This window comes from Mus musculus, chromosome Y, assembly GCF_000001635.26.
Source record: "Mus musculus strain C57BL/6J chromosome Y, GRCm38.p6 C57BL/6J".
NCBI classification, from domain to species: domain Eukaryota; kingdom Metazoa; phylum Chordata; class Mammalia; order Rodentia; family Muridae; genus Mus; species Mus musculus.
Genome location: NC_000087.7, coordinates 23,105,945 through 23,126,206, shown reverse-complemented (window position 1 = coordinate 23,126,206; position 20,262 = coordinate 23,105,945).

Genomic DNA, 20,262 nt, shown 5'->3' with positions numbered 1-20,262 from the left:
CGGAATCCAACTAAACCCAGTGAATTTAATTCATCTAATTGAGCAGAAGCATCTCCAATGCTAAGATCTGGCACAAGGAAAAGGGAAAGAACAAAACCCTTCAAATGTGCTGGTGCCCCTCTCACCAATTTGCGTCTTATAGAGCTGGTGAAAGGCATATCTTCTGGACCTTCCCATTGTGGACAATTATGCTTTACACAATATATCCACTCTAGCATTGCAATTTCCCTAAGTCTTAAAATCCCTTCATCAACACTAAGCCATGGAATATCAGGCATCTCCAAGTCATTTCCAGTAGGCCATCTTTTGATAAACACCTCAGCCAACCATTCAAACAAACTTTTGACACCTTTTTTAACTATGCGAGCTTCCGTATTAAACCTAGAATCTCTACTCAGAGGACCCATGTCAATAAACTCAGCCTGCTCTAGTTTTATGTTCCTTCCACCCTTATCCCACACCCTTAAAATCCATTCCCACACATATTCACCAGGTTTCTGCTTGAATGAATTAGCAAACTCATTAAGCTCCTTAGTAGTGTAGCGAATTTCCTCATGGACTACACTTTCTACCTCCCCTCTAGGAGCCTGTTTTGCTTTGAGTATGGTTACAGGTCTAGAAGAAACTATTGGTGGGCCGTGAGCAGACTCTGCAAAATTAATTTCCTCATGTGGGGAAGGCATTATTTCAAGAGGTGGGGCTGAGGGTACTACTTCCTCAGGTGGGGCAAACCCTTGAGAATCTGAGGATTCAAAATTCTCAGCTTCAACATGGTCTTCCCACACATCCCCATCCCATGTTGTAGGATCCCATTCTTTGCCAATTAGAGCCCTTACTTTAACTGTCGACACACTCTGAGGCTGAGACTTGAATTTTCGCTGTAGTTCAGCCAACCTTAAAATGAGAGTTTCTGTTTGATTTTCTGCAACTTGAGCTCTATTGCTACAAGAGAGAAGATTCTCCTCAAGGACACACTTAGCAACTTTTAGATCGTTTACTTGTGTCTGGAGACTTTCGATTTTATCACACAACTCCTTCCTTTCATTCATCATTCTTTCCACAGATACTAAGAGCAGCCAGCCAGTAAAATCATTTTCCGATTTTTTCCCCATCTTGTAGAAAGCTTTGTGCACTGAATCACCTAATTCATTAAGAAAATCAAGGTCATTAGCTTCTTTAAGTTCGGAATATAGTTTCAACCATGGGTCTTCAAAATTCTCTGAGCTCCCAGGAGGGAGAGAATCTGAAGAGGTTTCAATAGTTGAAAGTGCTGGTGGATCAACAAGCCAATTCCAGTATTTTAAAAGATTCATCCTTGTACTTCTGTTACTCTAGAACCACTCCTGGTACCAACTTCTGTATTAGTCAGGGTTCTCTAGAGTCACAGAACTTACGGATAGTCTCTAGTTAGTAAAGGAATTTATTGATGACTTACAGTCGGCAGCCCAATTCCCAACAATTGTTCAGTCGCAGCTGTGAATGGAAGTCCAAGGATCTAGCAGTTACTCAGTCTCACGCAGCAAGCAGGCGAAGGAGCAGGAGCAAGAGCTAGACTCCCTTCTTCCAATGTCCTTATATTGTCTCCAGCAGAAGGTGTAGCCCAGATTAAAGGTGTGTTCCACCACACCTTTAATCCCAGATGAAAGGCGTAGCCCAGATTAAAGGTGTGTTTCTTAAACTCGGAGATTCAATCTTCTGGAATCCATAGCCACTATGGCTCAAGATCTTCAAACCAAGATCCAGATAAGGATCTCCAAGCCTCCAGATAAGGGTCACTGGTGAGCCTTCCAATTCCGGATTGTAGTTCATTTCAAATATTGTCAAGTTGACAACCAGGAATAGCCACTACAGTACCTTCTCCAAAATTGACCATATAATTGATCATAAAACAGACCTCAACTGATAAAAAATATTGCAATTGTCCAAAACATCCTATCAGACCACCAAAGACTAAGGATGATTGATCTTCAATAACAACATAAATAATGGAAAGCCAATGTTTACGTTGATAATGAACAATAGTCTTATCAGTGATACCTTGGTCAAGGAGGAATAAAGAAGGAAATTAAAGACATATTAGAGTTTAATGAAAATAAAGCCAGAACATTCCCTAACTTATGAGACTCAATGAAATCATTACTAAAAGGGAAACTCACAGATTTGAGTGCCTCAAAAAGAAACCAGAGAGAGCACATACAAGCAGCTTGAAAACACATAAAAAATCTCCAGAATTAAGGAAGCAAATTCACTCAAGAGGAGAAGATGTAAGGAAATAATAAAACTCAGTGGTGAAATTAACCAAGTGGAAACAAGAACTACTTAAAGAATCAACCAAATAGGAGCTGGTTCTTTGAGAAAATCAACAAGATAGATAAACCCTTAGCTAGCATCCCTTAAGGCACAGAGACAGCATCCTAATTAACAAAATCAGAATTGAAAAGAGAGACATAAAAACAGATCCTGACGAAATCCAAAACACCATCAGAACCTTCTACCACAGGCTATACTCAACAGAACAGGATAACATGGACAAAATGGACAAATTTCTAGACAGATACCAGGTAACAAAGTTAAAACAGGATCAAGTTAACGATATATACAGTCCCATATACCCTAAAGAAATAGAAGGAGGAATTAATAGTCTCCCAATCAAAAAAAAAAAAAAAAAAAAAAAAAAAAAGCCCAGGAACAGATGGGTTTAATGCAGAGTTCTGTCAGACCTTCAAAGAATATTTAATTCCAGTTCTGCATGAACAATTCCACAAAATAGCAGTAGAAGATGCACTACCCAACTCATTCTATGAAACCACATTACTCTGATACCTAAACCACAGAAAGATCCAACAAAGATAAAGAACTTCAGAACAATGGCCCTTATGAATATCGAAACAAAAATACTCAGTAAAATTATCCCTAATCATATCCAAGAACACATTAAAAATTTCATTCATCCTTACCAAGTAGGTTTTATACCAGAGATACAGGGATGGTTTAATATATGGCAATCCATCAACATAATCCATTATATAAACAACCTCAAAGACAAAACCACATGATCATCTCATTAGATGCAAATAAATCATTTAAATATATCCAAAACCCGTTCATGATAAAAGTCTTGGAAGGATCAGGAATACAAGGTCCATACATAAACAGGATAAAAGCAATTTACAGTAAACCAGTACCCAACATCAAATGAAATGGTATGAAGCTGGAAGCAATCCCACTAAAATCAGTGACTAGACAAGGCTGCCCACTTTCTCCCTACCTATTCAACATTGTTCTTGAAGTCCTAGGCAGAGCAATTTGACAACGAAAGGAGTCCAAGGGGATACAAATTGGAAAAGAAGAAATCAAAATATCACTTTTTTGCAGATGATATGATAGTATATATAAATGAACCTAAACATTCCACCACAGAACTCCTAAACTTGAAAAACAACGTCAGTGAAATAGCTGGATATAAAATTAATCAAACATATCAATGACCTTTCTCTTCACAAAGAATAAACAGGCTGAAAATGAAATAAGAGAAGCATCACCCTTCTCAATAGTCACAAATAATATAAAATACTTTGGAGTGACTTTAACTAAGGAAGGGAAAGATCTCTATGATAAGAACTTCAAGTCTCTAAAGAAAGAAATTAGAGAATATCTCAGAAGATGGAAAGATCGTCCATTATCATGGATTGGCAGTATCAACATTGTAAAAATGGCCATCTTGCGAAAAGAAATCTACAGATTCAATAAAATCTCCATTAAAATTCCAACTCAATTCTTCAATGAATTAGAAAGGGCAATCTGCAAATACATTGGGAATAAACAAAACCTAGGATAGCAAAAACTCTTCTCATGTATAAAAGAACCTCTGGTGCAATCACCATACCTGACCCAAACCTATACTACAAAGCAATTGTGATAAAAACTGCATGGTACTGATATAGTGACAGACAAGTAGACCAATGAAATATGATTGAAAACCCAGAAATGATCCAACACACCTATTGTCAATTGATCATCTACACGGGAGCTAAAACCATCTAGTGGAAAAAAGACTGCATTTTCAACAAATGGTGCTGGTACAATTGGTGGTTATCATGTAGAAGAATGTGAATCAATCCATTCCTATCTCCTTGTACTAAGGTCAAATGTAAGTGGATCAAGGAGCTCCACATAAAATCATACTGAAACTTGTAGAGGAGAAAATGAGGAAAAGCCTCAAAGATATGGGAACAGGGGAAAAATTCCTGAATAAAAGACAAATGGCTTGTATTGTAAGATTTAGAATTGACAACTGGGACCTCATAAACCTGCAAATCTTTTGTAAGGCAAAAGACACCTTCAATAAGACAAAAAGGTCACCAACAGATTGTGAAAGGATCTTTCACTATCCTAAATTAGATAGGGGAGTAATATCAAATATATATAAAGAACTCAGAAGGTGGACTCCAGAAAATCAAATAACTCCATTTAAAAATGGGGCTCAGAGCTAAAGAAAGAATTCTCACCTGAGGAATACCAAATGGCTAAGAAGCACCTGAAACAATGTTCACCATCCTTAATCAGCAGTGAAATGTAAATCAAAACAACCCTGAGATTCCATCTCACACCAGACAGAATGGGTAAGATCAAATATTCAGATGACTGCAGATGCTGGCAAGGATGTGGAGAAAGCAGAAAACTCCTCCATTGTTGTTGGAATTGCAAGTTTTAAATCAACTCTGGAAATCAGAAAATTGGAAATTGTACTACCATAGGCTCACACAATACCTGTCCTGGGCATATATCCAGAAGCTGTTCCAACTAGTAAGACACATGCTCCACTATGTTCAGAGCAGCCTTATTTATAGTAGCCAGAAGCTGGAAAGAATCCAGATGCCTGTCAACAGAAAATGTTTACAAAATTGTGGTACATTTACACAATGGAGTACTACTACTAATAGTACAGCTATTGAAAAGAATGAGTTTATGAAATTTATAGGCAAATGGTTGGACCTGGAGAGCATCATCCTGAGTGAGGTAACTCAATCACAAAAGAATGCTAATGATATGTACTCACTAATAAGTGGATATTAGCCCTGAAACCTAGAATAACCCCAAGGTATAAGACACAATTTGCCAAATACATGAAACTCAAGAAGAACGAAAACCAAAGTGTGGACACTTGCCCCTTCTTAGAATTGGAAACAAAACACCCATGGGAGTAGTTACAGAGACAAAGTTTGGAGCATAGACAAAAGGATGGACCTTCTAGAGATTGTCATATGCAGGGATCCATCCACTAATCAGTCTCCAAACACTGACACCACTCCATACACTTGCAAGGTTTTGCTGAGTGGACCCTGATATAGCTGTCTCTTGTGAGATTATACCGGGGCCTAGCAAAGAAGTGGATGCTCACAGTAATCTATTGGATGGATCACATGGCCCCAATGGAGGAGCTAGAGAAAATATCCAAGCAGCTAAAGGGATCTGCAATCCTCTAGGTAAAAAACATTATGAACTAACCAGTACCCCAAAGCTCTTGACTGTAGCTGCATATGTATCAAAAGATTGCCTAGTAGGCCATCCCTGGAAAGAGAGCCCGATTGGGCATGCACACTAATTATGCCCCAGTACAGGGGAACGCCAGTGTCAAAAAGTGGTAGTGAGTGGGTAAGGGAGTGGGGGAGGGGGAGGGTATGCGAGACTTTTGGGATAGTGTTGGAAATTTAGATGAAAAAAATACCTAATAAAATATATTAAAAAGAGATTGAGACTGAAAAAGAAAAAAGACAAATAAAAAAGAGAGAGGCTGAGGAAAGAGAAAATTGACGAGATAGAAGCCTTGAAAAAAATGTAACTAGGTTTGCGGCTGTATTCACAGGTGATAAAGAAGTTTATAGAAAAGGTAGATATCCTTGGTCTGTCTGATCTTCTGGGAGTCAAGTTGCCTTTGGGACCATGAAATCCTGGTGGGACCAAGATCCTGGGATCCTGAGATCCTCTGCACCTGGCCATGTTAGAACTCTGGGTGTTATGGGGCTGGCTGCTGAGTTTTCTTCCAAGGACTGTTCAGGGCCTTGGCCAAGACAGAATAGAAATAACCCATGCCACTTGTCCGGCACAGTTCCTGCATGCCTGGATCCTTCTGATTCCAGCTACTCCATGTGTTGATGACAGATGTTCTTCCTCCTGTCTGATTATCTGATCCTTAGAATGTTGGAGTACCTTGGATTGAAGCAGCCTCTCGGTGTTGTGGGGCTGCCTTCAGAGTTTGCATGCATGGCCTGCTCAAGGCACTGGCTCCAGAAGTATTTTTAAATGATGCTTCTTGCAAACTTGCCTGTCTCCAAAAATATCTGACATATTTTTATAGGAATGGATTTAATCTTATAAATATATTAAGGAAAAATGACATCTTGATGATTTTAAAATATCCTAACAAGAAACAATAATGGACCTTCTCCACTAAGTCTAAAATAATTTTGAAGCCACGTGGTGGGGGCACACACATATTTCGAAGTTTTTGGAGGGAGAAGTAGGCAGATCTCAAATTGAGACCAGTCTAGTTTACAAAGTAATTTCCAGGACTAATAGATATACAAAAAAAAAAATACTTATAATAAAAAACAAACAATACAAAACAAACAAACAAAACAAAAAACAAACAATCAAACAAAAAAGACAGTCCTGGAAAGGAATGATAATTTTATATTATGTGGTTGTTAGCCACATATCCCTGTGCACATATGTAAATACACTTATGTTTTTTTTAATTTTTTTTTAAATTTTAGTAGTTATTTTCTCCATTTACATTTCAAATGCTATCATAACAGTCACCTTTAGCCTTTCCCCTCCCTTCCCCCTGCCCTGATCCCCTACCCACTCACTCCCATTTCTTTGTCCTGGAATTCCACTGTACTGGAGCATCAAGTACAATGGGAACAGAGAGTAGGGGCTGGTCCTGGGAAAGAGAAAGGGGCCAATCAGTCATTTTATCCTTCCTCTCAGGTATCAGTTTATTTTGGTTCAAGAAACAAATATACTTTCTTTCAATGAATTTTATAAGTGAACAGGAAATATTTCCATCTCTCAGAACTGCCTGTGGAAATTTTATTGTGGTTATAGGAGTTTTTTTGGGTCTATTTTCCGAAGAACAATTAAAGCCAGGTATGTTTAAACATACCTGTATTAGCACCAACACGGAATGCTGAACCGCAACACTCTATCACTTCCTAGAGAATACATAACATACTAAGTGCCTACCTCAACACTAAAATGAAGTGAAATAAAATCAAACAAATGTACCTTCGATAATTGTATCTAGTGCATTGGGAAGTTTATAAGATAATGAATCAAAAAATTCAATTATCTTTATGATAAAAATAATTAGAAATGTTAAGAAGGTTAAACAATTACTACAAGAAGGGGGAGGGAGAGACCTGGGTGAGAAACCACACACGGAGGGGAAGAGATGAACTTGATCAAGTACTGTGGGGGGTTGTGAAACAGGAGTGCATTGATGAAGATCAGCAAAAAGAATGGAAACAGGCAACTTTGTGAGGTAGGAGGTGAGAAAACCCTCTAGAATGTACCAGAGACCTGGGAGCTGAGAGACTCCCAGGACTCAAAGGAAGTGACCTTAGATGAAATGCCCTCCAGTTGGGAAAGGGGACTTGTAGAGTTCTCCCAGCAGTCCTCTTCTGTATGTGTATTGGAGGCCTCATATGAGCAGGTGAATTCTGTATCTTTGAAGGGTCAGAGTTTCAGACTTCATGGTTGAACAGTTTAAATGAGACTGTGGGTCTTCCTAGAGGGATACCCTTGTTTTTAACATTTTTTAAACTTTGTTAATTCAACAACAAGCGTCAGATGCTCCAGTCCATTAGTTGGTTGCAAATATCTGCAGCTGAATCCTTCACCTGCTAGTTCCTAATGAGGTACATGTCTTAAACTTGTTGTAGTGTATGTACTAGATAATGAATCAAAATAATATCAAAAATATATTGCATATTGTAACGGAGAAATATAACGTTGGTTCTAAGGGACCTATTCACATTCAGTTCAAGATATAGGTAATAAACAGTGTTTCTCAATGTTTCTTAAAATGACTGTGGGTAACCTAAAGAAACAAAGCTAAACCAAACTAAACCAAAAGAAACACCCTCTTCTATACATTGTCTCATCTTCTTCCAATTGACCAGTTCTTAAAAGCCATGCTCTTGAGTGAAACTACACATTGGAAGTGCCCTTCCCCTACTCTGATTCAGAATATCACTTTACATGAGCTCAGATATCTTATTTTGTAATCTGAGTGAATGTGTGACTTTGATATTAGTTGATTGTTAATAGAAAGCACAAATTGTGTAGGAATGTGAATGAATGTTACAGATGCCATTCCAATATCATTCCCATTGGAGGGAATAAGATAAAAGAATCATAATTCATAATAAGTATTAGAGAAGTAGAAATTGAGAGAGAGAGAGAGAGAGAGAGAGAGAGAGAGAGACAAACAGACAGACAGACATAGAGATAGAGACAGAGACACAGAGACACAGAGACAGAGAGAAAGAGAAATTTCATCACCTAGAATATAATATTGTAGAGCACTGATAGATATTTCAGTACTTTTATCATCTATTGCTTTTGCAGAATACCTTCTTGCAGTAAGCAACCTCTGCAGTTTTCTGAATTCACACATTTGTAATATTAATACTACCATGACTGTACTTCTTAAGAACTAACAAGTAGGTGAAACAATCAGATGAAGTTGTATGCAACCAACCAACGGACAGAATATGTTGAACCATTGGTTTAATTGGAGAAAAACTGAAGGAGACTGAGGAGGAGATCAACCCTGTAGGAGGACTAGATGTCTCCATTAATATGGACCCAGAATTCTCCCAAATGCTAGACAACCAAAATGGCAGCTTACACCAACTATAGTTAGAAGGTCCCCAAAACATACACAGAAAAAAAAAAAAATTCTTGGTCTCTGTTCAATCAGAAATGATGCAATGATTCTCAAGAACCTAGAGACCCCAGGGTGTTTAGAAATCAGATGGAATGGGTACATGCTCTTGGAGACAGGGGATGGCCAGTCGATATGGCATGTGGAACAGTAGGAGGGTGGACAGGGTTCAATGAATGAATGAATTAATAAATAAAAAAGAATACTGCCAAGTAACCACGCCCCATATACTCTAATTCTTTAATCATAATCCAAGAAAACTCACATGTTCACATAACAGCACACTCAAAAATATAACTAAAAAATACACACACACATATAACTGAAATTCCATGATTTTGAAGTTCATTTTACAAAGAAATACAGTGGAACAGAGTTTTTCTTTTGTTCCATTAATTTACATACATTTGTTCTCCTAATCTACCCAAAATATGGATTGTTCTCCATATAAAAGGCCAAAATCTCCTAACATAGTTTTTATCTGGGAAAATCTCCCAACATAATTTTATCTAGATCCACACCAATTATACCTTTCATTAGAATATAATCTGGATTCAGTTAGATATACATTAAATTTATATTTAAATTTCAGTTATTTGTTGTAACATGGATGTAAAGTAGAATATCAGGGTAATGTCTTTTTCATTTCTCTACTGATATGGGCATTGGTTTAAAAGAACAATAACCTGCTGGGCACTGGAAAGAAGGCTCCATGGAGAGAATATATTCTTGGCACCTCTGTAAAATTCCAGGCATTTCTATTCATGTCTGCAACACTGTGGGTGGGAACAGGTAGATATCCCAATAGTGTACTGGCTATTCAAACTCGTCAAAATGGTGGGTGTAATACACTCTGAGAGACCAAACGGTGAGGACATTCTACTCATATCTGAACATATGTGTATGTTCATGGTGTGACCTCACAATTGGGAACAGACACTCCACTCATATGAAGCCAGGAAACCCTCTTGCATACCACACATGAAACCTTGAGTTCAGCAGTTCCATAACCTATGTGTCTCTAAGTATGAAATGGGAAGATTTATAGTCTCATTGTCTTGTTAATCCTGTTTTCTCTTAAATTCCAGAAATTAAACCAATGTATTCTCAGATTCAGGATGGTAGAACACAACATTTTGTCTTTCTGGAATAGCATCCAACTATCATCAGAAAGACTTTTCAACTTACCCTCAGGACAATAAGTATCCATTTAGAGGGTTTTAACAGGATAACAAATGTATTTAGTTTTCTATTTGAGAAATAGACTGTCTAGAATGTACAACAATGTACAGGTAAAAAATGAACTTACCTTGGAGCCTGGCAACAGTGAACTGAAAATAATTGTCAGTGGTGTTCTCTGTATATGGAATATGTCAAGGGAATAGATCTTAGAGTGACAGAGACAGAGTGGATATGGACAGAGACAGAGACATAGAGAAATAGAATGGGGTGATGAGATGATGGATGGTCTTGATTTTAAAACGTAAATGAAGAAATTATCTAATGTAATATTGAAAGAAAGAAAAAAAGAATCATTTTTACAATATTTCTTTTCTTCAGAACCCCATGCCTCATACACCAAATTCATACAGTTTCCGTTTGTGAAGCACGCTTGATACATCTAAAAAGAAAATGTGACAAAGAGTTGCAACAGAGAGTTTTGAAGGGGCTAGACTGAAAGCCTAGCAGTTAATCACTTGCTCCCTACAAAACTAACATAAATGCCCTGTGGATGTAGAAATCATCTATTAGAGGATCACAGAATGTAGGGGAAGGATGCCCAGAGAAACCTGTCTAGAAAGATGACCCATACCAAGAAGCTTTTCCTCTAATTGAGAGACCTTGCCTCAGTGAAAAGATAGACAACACATTAGGGTCATTTCCTGAATCCACTTTGGGCTTCAACAAGTGTCTGCATGCACATGTAGAGGAAAAACCTTCATATATACTGTTCTTTCTCTTATAATTGCCAACACGCATGGTATCTCTTAAACACACACACACACACACACACACACACACACACACACACACACACACATAAACACATGCAGAAAAGAAAAAAGTTCTGGAATAGGGAAGACTAGACAGAATGGCTAAAATAAGAAATAACAAAAGCCAATGCCACTGTTGCAGATTCTTGAAGCCACAACCAAAGCTTAGGTACTGCTTTTAATGGATGGCCTGCTGCAGACTGGCCTCAATCAGCCCTCCTCAATCTCTGGGAGAAATCGTTGTCCTGGTATAGGTGGGCAGGAAGCTGACATTTAAGTGTCAATCAGATACAAACACAGAGGGGGTGCTGTATCTGAATGTAATTTCTCAAAGAAATCATCAGATTATTAATATAGAAACAAATAGGGAAGTTGGTTTTCAAATCAGCCAGGTAAATGAGGTTACTGAATTCTTAAAGACTCATGTCCAAAATAGAGCAATAAAAACATAATGACTGGCAGGGACTGAGCAATAAAATAACTGAAATGAATTCTTCTCTAAAGTCAGCTATATTCTTTGAAGCTAGGTTTGAACACTTTATGATCACACCATGCAAATGGATTTCACACTCAAGCCATGGTTCTAATTAGGGAGTTTCTTTCTAGCTAATCTTCTCATGAATAATTCAAAACTGTTGTTCCCCCTCAAACCACAGCACAAGTTATTTCCTAAACCATTGTAAATTCCTGTATATGAGAGGGATTGTATGGGGGAATCTTTCTACTAACAACTAATGTAGCCTGCCATGCATAAGTATAACAAATATTCTAAACATACTTTCCTAAAGTTGTCCTGAGATTTCTAACTCTATGTAGTATATAGCAATGGCTGTCACAATCTCTCTTATAATACTAGAGGTAACTCTGGTTGTTACAGGTAACATTCTTACTGAATTCCAAGCCCAGGATCCGCTCAAGGACTACCTAGAATATTGGTGAAGGACAGGGAACAAAGTTGGATATTGCTTAGATATTTGCCAAGTCATTACTTGGAGGCACTTATAATAAAACAACATTGAAAGAAGTCACAAAGTTTCAATCACTTACTAATGTAAGGACAAGTTTGATGCATTTTTTCCAGGATGGTTCCTGAAGACTTAGTTTCCATGAACTTTTTGACTAGGGACTGTGTCTAAATATTTAGAACTGTCACGGGAGTCACTACTGGGGTTTGTGTTCCAATGGCTGGTGTGCGTTTGTGTGTGTGTGTGTGTGTGTGTGGGTGTGTGAGTGCGTGTGTGTTTGTGTGAGTGTTGTGTGTGTTTATGTGTGTGTGTGTGTTTGTGTGTATTTATGTATGTGTGAGTGTGGGTGAATATGACAACAAGCTAATGTTCATCTCTTAGTGATACTGTGAGCACTCTGCTGCCTATCTTAAATCATCACAGCTGTCAGTGTCTAAAGCTAACTGAATTCCAGAAAGCAATTTAGTAAATTTGATTAATGTCTCCTTACATCACATAGATATTTTCTACAGTGCATATAAGCACATATATTTTAGAATATACTGAAACTTAAAAATGTAAATTAAAAAAAAAACAAAAACCTCTACCAACTTCAAATTAAAAAACACATTTATTTTAGAATTCTCTAGGATACTCGTAATTTCCTGTATTCCCTACTCATGATGTCCATATGTTAGCATCTTACAAATTTGTATGACAATAATGAGGAGAAAATAAAATTTGTAAGGAAAAAAAAAAGACAGTTTTGTCTTAGACTACTTATTAACAAATGCCTGGGCCACAAACTGTGGCTTATTCCCAGAATAACGTATTTAACACATTCAAAATATTTTATGTTTTGTACATTTTTAGTTACCCCTTTATCTATTTACTTAGCATCTTCCTAAATATCTCCCTTAGCATATGTGCCAGCATCTGTCCCTGAATCTGTTTATTCTCCTAATATTTCATAGAATACTCTCTTTTTGAAAAGTCTCACCTCATATTTTCTTCCTCAGCTCATTTGTCATACACATTATTTAATTGACAGATGATGTTTATAAGAGAGTCTCAAAATTTGGGGCACTAATAACAACTAAATATCTCATTTAAAATATATAAAGTAGGTTTTGTGTATGCCACATGGCTGCAGTACCTGGAATGGCCAGAAGAAGAAGTCAGATCTCCCAGACTTAGAGACAGATGCGAGGGTGCAAAGGGTTCTGAGCCATCTCTCCAGCCCCTCAATAACAAAGTTTTGTCACAGAAAAGATAAAAACGGACATTGCCATTTCTAAATTCTTTCACACTGTAGATATCAGTCCACACTCCTTTTAGTAGTCAAGAGACCTGGAGTATATTATCGTTTTCTTACTCCCACTTTTGAGGGTACTTACACCTGAATTTTCCCTAGTATAAGATTGTGAAGGAATGAATGGCAGATTTTCCAGGCTATTTGCTAACGGTATACCTGTTTTGGTCTACAGAGCTTCCATACACTATCCTGCATGCCCTTAATCTCTGACAACCCCCTTACCTTGTGGATTCTTACCTTTGGACACTGATTTACAGTTTTTTTTTGTGCAGCCATCAGTGTTTTGGCACTAACGGATTTTGTTCAGTAGGTGCTATTTAACACATAAAGATCCACTGAATTTTAAAATATTCATTGTTATAATCTAATTTTATACAGATAGTATTAAGATCTCGTATGGAATTCAAATGTTTCAACAAAAATGAATTGAATTTTGGACGTTGTGTAAACTTTTAAACAATCCTCTGGTTTTAAAATTTGGTGTGTATGTGTGTGTGTGTGTGTGTGTGTGTGTGTGTGTGTGTGTGTGTGTGTGTGTTTGTGTGTTACTCACCGTGGCTATGTTTCCATCAACAAAATTTTCACAGACAAATCCAAGAATAGATTGGGGAGACTCAGAAACTTTCACCCCCAACAAAGGAGTTATTGGAAATTAAAGGCTTCAGGTGAGAGGGCCAGTTTTCTTCATGGATTTGGCTAGAGAAAGGTTGCCCGTGTTCCAGTATATATTTGTCCCTACCCACACATATGTAGTCAGGACTAAATGGACTCAGCTATCTATATAAAAATGCACATGGACTTAAGGATAAGAGTGATACAGGAGAAGTGGGGAACATTTCAAGGAGGAGAAGATAGTGATGGATTTGCTCAAACTCATTTACATGTATGTAGAAAGTTCTTCACAAACAAATTTAAAACAAAGTAAATAAGTAAGTAATTAAATAAATAGACAAATAAATTTGGATGGACATACATATCAGATAGGATATGTGTGTGTGTGTGTGTGTGTGTGTGTGTGCACATGTGTGTGCATATAAGCATGTAGATATGTAGCACCTGTGACTAGAGGAATGCAATCATGCAGTATCTTTCTTTATGTCTCTCTGCCACTTTCCTATGATGCAGTGTGTTGATTAGAATATCTTTTGCCCATGGGATGTGGCACTATTACAAGGTGTTGGCTTGTTTTAGGAAGTGCATCATTGTGTAGGCTTGCTTTTATGTAGTGCACAATCTCTACCCAGTGACAAAAATCGATCCTCTTCTTTGCTACCTATGGCCACAAGATTCCACCTGGTTGCCTTCAGACTAAGATATAGACCAATCAGTTCCTTCCCCAGCACCTCCTCTACCTGGATGCTGCCATGCTTCCTACCAAGATCAAAATGTACTGACCCTCTGAAACTGTAAGACAACCTCAATTAAATTTTCCCTATAAGAGTTTCTTTCCTGAGTCATGATGTCTCTTCACATCAATGAAACCCTGTAGAACATACGCAGTATGTTAGCCTGATTTTAATGCTTACAAGATGATTGCAACCAGCATGCAAAGACAAAGTAAAGATGACAAATGAGTTTCTGTATTTTTTGAACTTCTGAATTTTTGAATGAATATGGGGATTGGGAAAATTAAAAAGTTATGGGAAGGAGAAAGAGAGGATGCAAAGACCTATTGGGCACCTGTCACTTGCTTTTGCAATCAATATTTTTATTTTAAAACAACACCAACAATTAAAACAACCAACAACAGGGCATCCATACAACAGATTCACAGAGAAGACACCAAAGGGCATTACATGCTTGTAAATCATTTTCCAGCTAATGTCTGGTGTATTGAGCCTAAGGATTTTACTGTCAAACCCTGATGATTAATCACTAGATTGTATCCCCTAACACAATGATGAATGACACTGTGGTCAACAGGACAGTTAAGTAAATAGATTGTTTTTCACACTGTCAGTTTGAATTGTTACTATATATCCCAGTTTTTTTTGCATTTTATCTCCATAAGTGTGTTCTTTTCAGCCCCATTTGCTACATAGAAAACGGAATCTTTTACATTGTATTTCATTTAGTGTGCACAATGGAACCTAAAGACTAATTTAGTCCATTTCAAAGTAGAGCTCTCTGTTCTCTTTTCAAAATTGAAATTAAACTGTTTTCAAAATGTTTTGCACTTGCCTGGCTTAGTTTAATTAAGATTGTGGGGTGGGAGGGATTTCTCCCACATTCTCAGTTGTCTCAAACTGGAAAAACTCTCTAGAAAGGTTGTGGAACCTTTGTGCCTGTGCCCTAGCAGAAGGAGGTCACTGGCGCAAGAAGGAGGGAACTGGCTAGTTCTGACCTAAATCTTGGCTTCTAAATCCAACCAAATGTGAGAAGGGCCCATTCAGGCTCTTAATGCCACAGATGAACTTGTTGTTTCCTACTATGCTGTCCTTATCATGCCAGTCTTTCCCTGGTGAGTTTTTGCCATATACATCTCTTCCTGTACATTCATTGTGTCAGGAGTTTTGACAACTTAACTTAAAAATAATTATTGTAAGTGTACATCTGTCTCTCCACCTCTTCCCCTACCCATACCCCTCTCCCCTCCTTCCTTCCTTCCTTCCTTCCTTCCTTCCTTCCCTCCTTCCCTTCCTCTCTCTCTCTCTCTCTCTCTCTCTCTCTCTCTCTCTCTCTCTCTCTCTCTCTCCCTCTCTCTCTCTCTCTCTCTCTGTGTGTGTGTGTGGGTGTGTGGGTGGGTGTTGTGTAAAATAGATTGCTGTCAATTTTGCCTACATGTATTTTTTTAATGTGTGTGTGTGGAATGATTTTTCACGTTTAAAATTATTCTCACATTTCATAAATTTCAGTGCAATCTTCACTTTTATGGAGATAAGCTTCCAAATGGCTTTTTTCCTGGAACTCAAGAAATTGGAATGCTCCATAGTTTTATGACCTGAGTGAGAATTGTCAATAGGTTCCCAGTGATGCTGTGGGGCCATACTTAAGATCTGTGTAGCAGCTAGAGGAGCCTCTGTGTTCTTTGAGCCCTGCATTTAGAGAATAACTACGAATTGTTTGTACAGTTGGCTCTAGCATAGAGACTCTTTTTTTAAATTGTTTTCTCTTTGTCACTAGATGCCATGCTTTGGAAAGTCCTTCCACATGGAAACTACTGACCATATTGAATGGTGGAGAAAGGAGATTCACAGTAAATTATAAATGAAGAAAACAAAAGTTACAGCCCTATAACTGATACTCCAACAGCTTAAGCTGTGTGGAAGCATGCAGAATGTTGCAGGACTTGCAAAATTTATTTTGGATCTCATTCCTCCTCATTGCTCACATAATTTAGTACTTAATATCCTCGTGATTTCATAGATATATTTTTCTAAATACTTCTTAATTAAGTTGTGTGAATGTGTGTAACTCTGTGAATGTCTCTGTGCATGTCTCTCTTTCTATGTATATTTTTCTCTGTCTCTGTGCCTACTTGTGTGTCTCTGTGTGAATGTTTATGTGCATGTCTCACTCTGTATGTCTAAGTTTCTCTGTCTTTCTGTCTCTGTCTGTCTATCTATGCCTCTCATCTTTTCTCATTTCTTCTCCTTGTTTACCTTCTTCTTCTATTGTTTCTCCTTCTTTGCCTTATCCTTCTCCTCCTTATTCTTTTCTCCTTCTGCTTCTCCTTTTCCTTCGCCTTCTCCTCCTACTCCTGTTTCTTCTTCTTCTTCTTCTTCTTCTTCTTCTTCTTCTTCTTCTTCTTCTTCTTCTTCTTCTTCTTCTTCTTCTTCTTCTTCTTCTTCTTCTTCTTCTTCTTCTTCTTCTTCTTCTTCTATGCCTTTGACTTCTCCTTCTCTTCCTCCTTCTCTTATTCTCCTTCTCTCCTTCTCTCCTCCTTATTTAACCTTCTCCTTTTCTACTTCTCCAAGTCCTCCTCCTTCTTTTTGCTCTTCCTCTTCTTTTGTTCTTCTTCCTTCTCCTTCTCCTTGTCGTTCTGCTCCACCCATTCCTCTTCCTTTCCTTCTTCTCTCTTCCTCTCCATATTCTTCTCCTTCACTTTCTTTTTCTTCTTCTACATTTTTCTCTATCTCACCCTCCCTGACTCCCTCCTACCCTTACCCTACCCTCCCTGATGCATTCACAGACTCTCCTCCAGTACTACTGGTCATTTGAATTTTGTCTTGACAAGCTATGAAAACAAGGATGGTCTCCTGAGGCATCCCCTGTTACTGGTCTTTTCCATATGTCTTTTCAATTGTCCTTTCACTGTTTTACAGATTTCTTCTAAGATCATTTTACCCCACCCCACCTCCATGCCTTGATTTCTTATGGTGGGAGTGTCCAGAGTTTCAAACTCACATCCTCTTTCCTGGTGTTCTGCCTGAGAAACCACAAAATCTAGGGGCTAGAGTTAAATTTGATCATTGAGCTTGGGGCATTGTGCTATGTACAAAATGCCTGGTCTCCAGTCATGCTGAAGTCCTTAAACCTGATGAAGCCTAATGGGTCGTAATTTTCACCTACATGGGAAGGAAGGCATTTACTCAGTGTTTTTGGAACCCTGGCTCCTGGTAAAGTTACCAAACCCACAAGCACTCCGGCCCAGCAGTGGCTAATGGCTAGCAGTCACATACAAAATGACCAAAGGTTCTGATCTTCGGGTTAGATAACTTCTAGTTACCTAGCAACAGCAAGATAACAAGCCCAATATATGAGAGGCTACTTAGCCCTACATCAGTCTCTCCCTCTCTCTCTCTCTCTCTCTCTCTCTCTCTCTCTCTCTCTCTCTCTCTCTCTCTCTCTCTCTAACTTTTACAATCCTTACTCTTTGTAAACTTTTACCTCTTTCTCTAAGTGTTCACCTTTCTTACTCTCTAACTTGCTTTCTGTCCTTCCTTCTATGTATTTCCCCATCTCTCCTTTTGGCCATGGCAAGTCTAACAATCTTTTTACCCTTTGTTTTTCTCACTGCTGTCTAAAATAAAGCTCTAAAACATTAGACTGTCTATGTTTTTTTAAGGCCCTATATGGGATGCCAGAGACTAAGAATCTGGTACCATTGTCTTCCCCTAGTTCACCCCCATCCGTGTAGTGTCAGTGGATTTACACAACCAGATGCACAACCAGGGATGCATGGTAATTATCCTTCACTCCTCCCATGTCAGCCTTCACAGAGCACAGAACCTTCTGCCGTCCATGTTCTCTCTCACTTCACCAACTTGCCCTACACCCACAGTTTCACACTGGACACTTAACATTACTACAAATTATTAAAATGTAACTGCATTTAAATTTAAAAATCATCTCCTCATTTGTGTTGGTAACAATCCAATGCTTAACAGATATTTGTTAGTAGTGCTTACCTGTTGACATTGATACCATGAACTTCTTATTACTTCTGGTGCTTTGTGATTTTTTTTCCAAGCAAGATGAGGACTTGAACAATTTATGAAGTCATGTCTTTGGACTCACAGCACTTACATGATGTAGTTCTAGTTTCCCAGAGACTTCCAGTATCTGTGATGAGCCATAAACTTGGGACATCTGCAGCATGACCCAGAGTTTCATTGTGCTGAGCAGAGAGATCCCAAGATTTGATTGCTTTCTCTGTCCAAAGTATATATATGCGATTAAATTACAATTGCATAGTGGTTTTTATTACTCTGTGTTATTATCATTTCAAATCCTCTTATTTCTTGGCTGAGTTGCTAAATGATACCTTGTTCTGTTATCCAGCTGCCACTTTTGTTCTAAAGCGATTGGATGAATCTTTTCAGCTTTCCTAGTTCCATTTACTGAGAAAGGTAGCTTCCCTCTGAGGTTATGGTCTCAGAAGTTGTTGGATGTTTCAAACCCTTCCCTGGAATGTCTGGGACTCTGCAGAAAAGGAACGAAGACTTTTGAAACAAAAGCGAGAAACTACTTGGTGACTTCTTCTTGTCTTGTGAAAATTCTGAGATCCATTCTTGCAACTGGAAATATTCAAACACATTAAAATTATTCTACAATGAGAAAATCAACTGCATTATAATTCTGATACTTACTGACACATGAGTTATAAGAATGTTCTTTATTAAAAAAATCAATTAGTTCTTACACTCTTTATTTCGTTCTAGAACACATTTTCCCCCTTTTAACAGCTAAAAAAATCTATTTTAATTCAATTTCATTTTTAAAAATCCATATTATTTTAAAAACTTTAGTGGTAATTGTAATAAGTATCTATAAAGTGTTGCAGATGGATCATGCCCCCTCTTTCTGAGGCTAATGGAAGGTTATTAAAAAAAATTCTTTCTAATGAACATCTATTCTTGTTGTTTTTGTTGTTGTTGTTATTGATGTTGTTAGAGGTTATTACTTGACTTCAGGAATGTTAAATGCTAATGAGGGTCTTATTGTTCTCCAGATGTCTCCTTTCACCCTTCCAATATATATATATATATATATATATATATATATATATATATATATATATATATATATTTGTAAAAATGTGGTGAGTCCCTGAATGCACAATATCAAATGTTTCTGATTCAACTTGTGCACAATGCAATCTAGATTCTGTCTTTTTACATTGGTTTTCCTTTCAGGGAAATGAAATACCAAAGCCTATCTGAAATTAAGGATTTTTCAAAAGTCTCATTTCCTTGGGAATTCTAAATAAAAGTTTATATTCATTATGGAGAATGTATTATGAGCTTGCCAAGGGCATTTTAATGTGAATTTCGTTTCTGTTATGTTTATTTTTCCTTGGTGATTTGAAGTCGAAGCTACTCAAATGAAAAAAAAAAAGAGGTATCTAAAACTACTTCTCATTATCTCACTTTCTTTAAATTGAGATTTCTGATGGTGAGGAGGAATGAAGTGAGTGTGCAGATTTTGTCCACATAATTCCTAAAAGAAAGAGCAATAGTCATGTTCCACAAACACCTGTATTCGACACCCCAATTAAATTGCATGGGTACTGGCTGAATCTAAAGACCCTGTAAATGAATGTGTTTGTGTGTGTGTGTGTGTGTGTGTGTGTGTGTGTGTGTGTGTGTGTGTGTGTGTGTGTGTGTGTGTGTG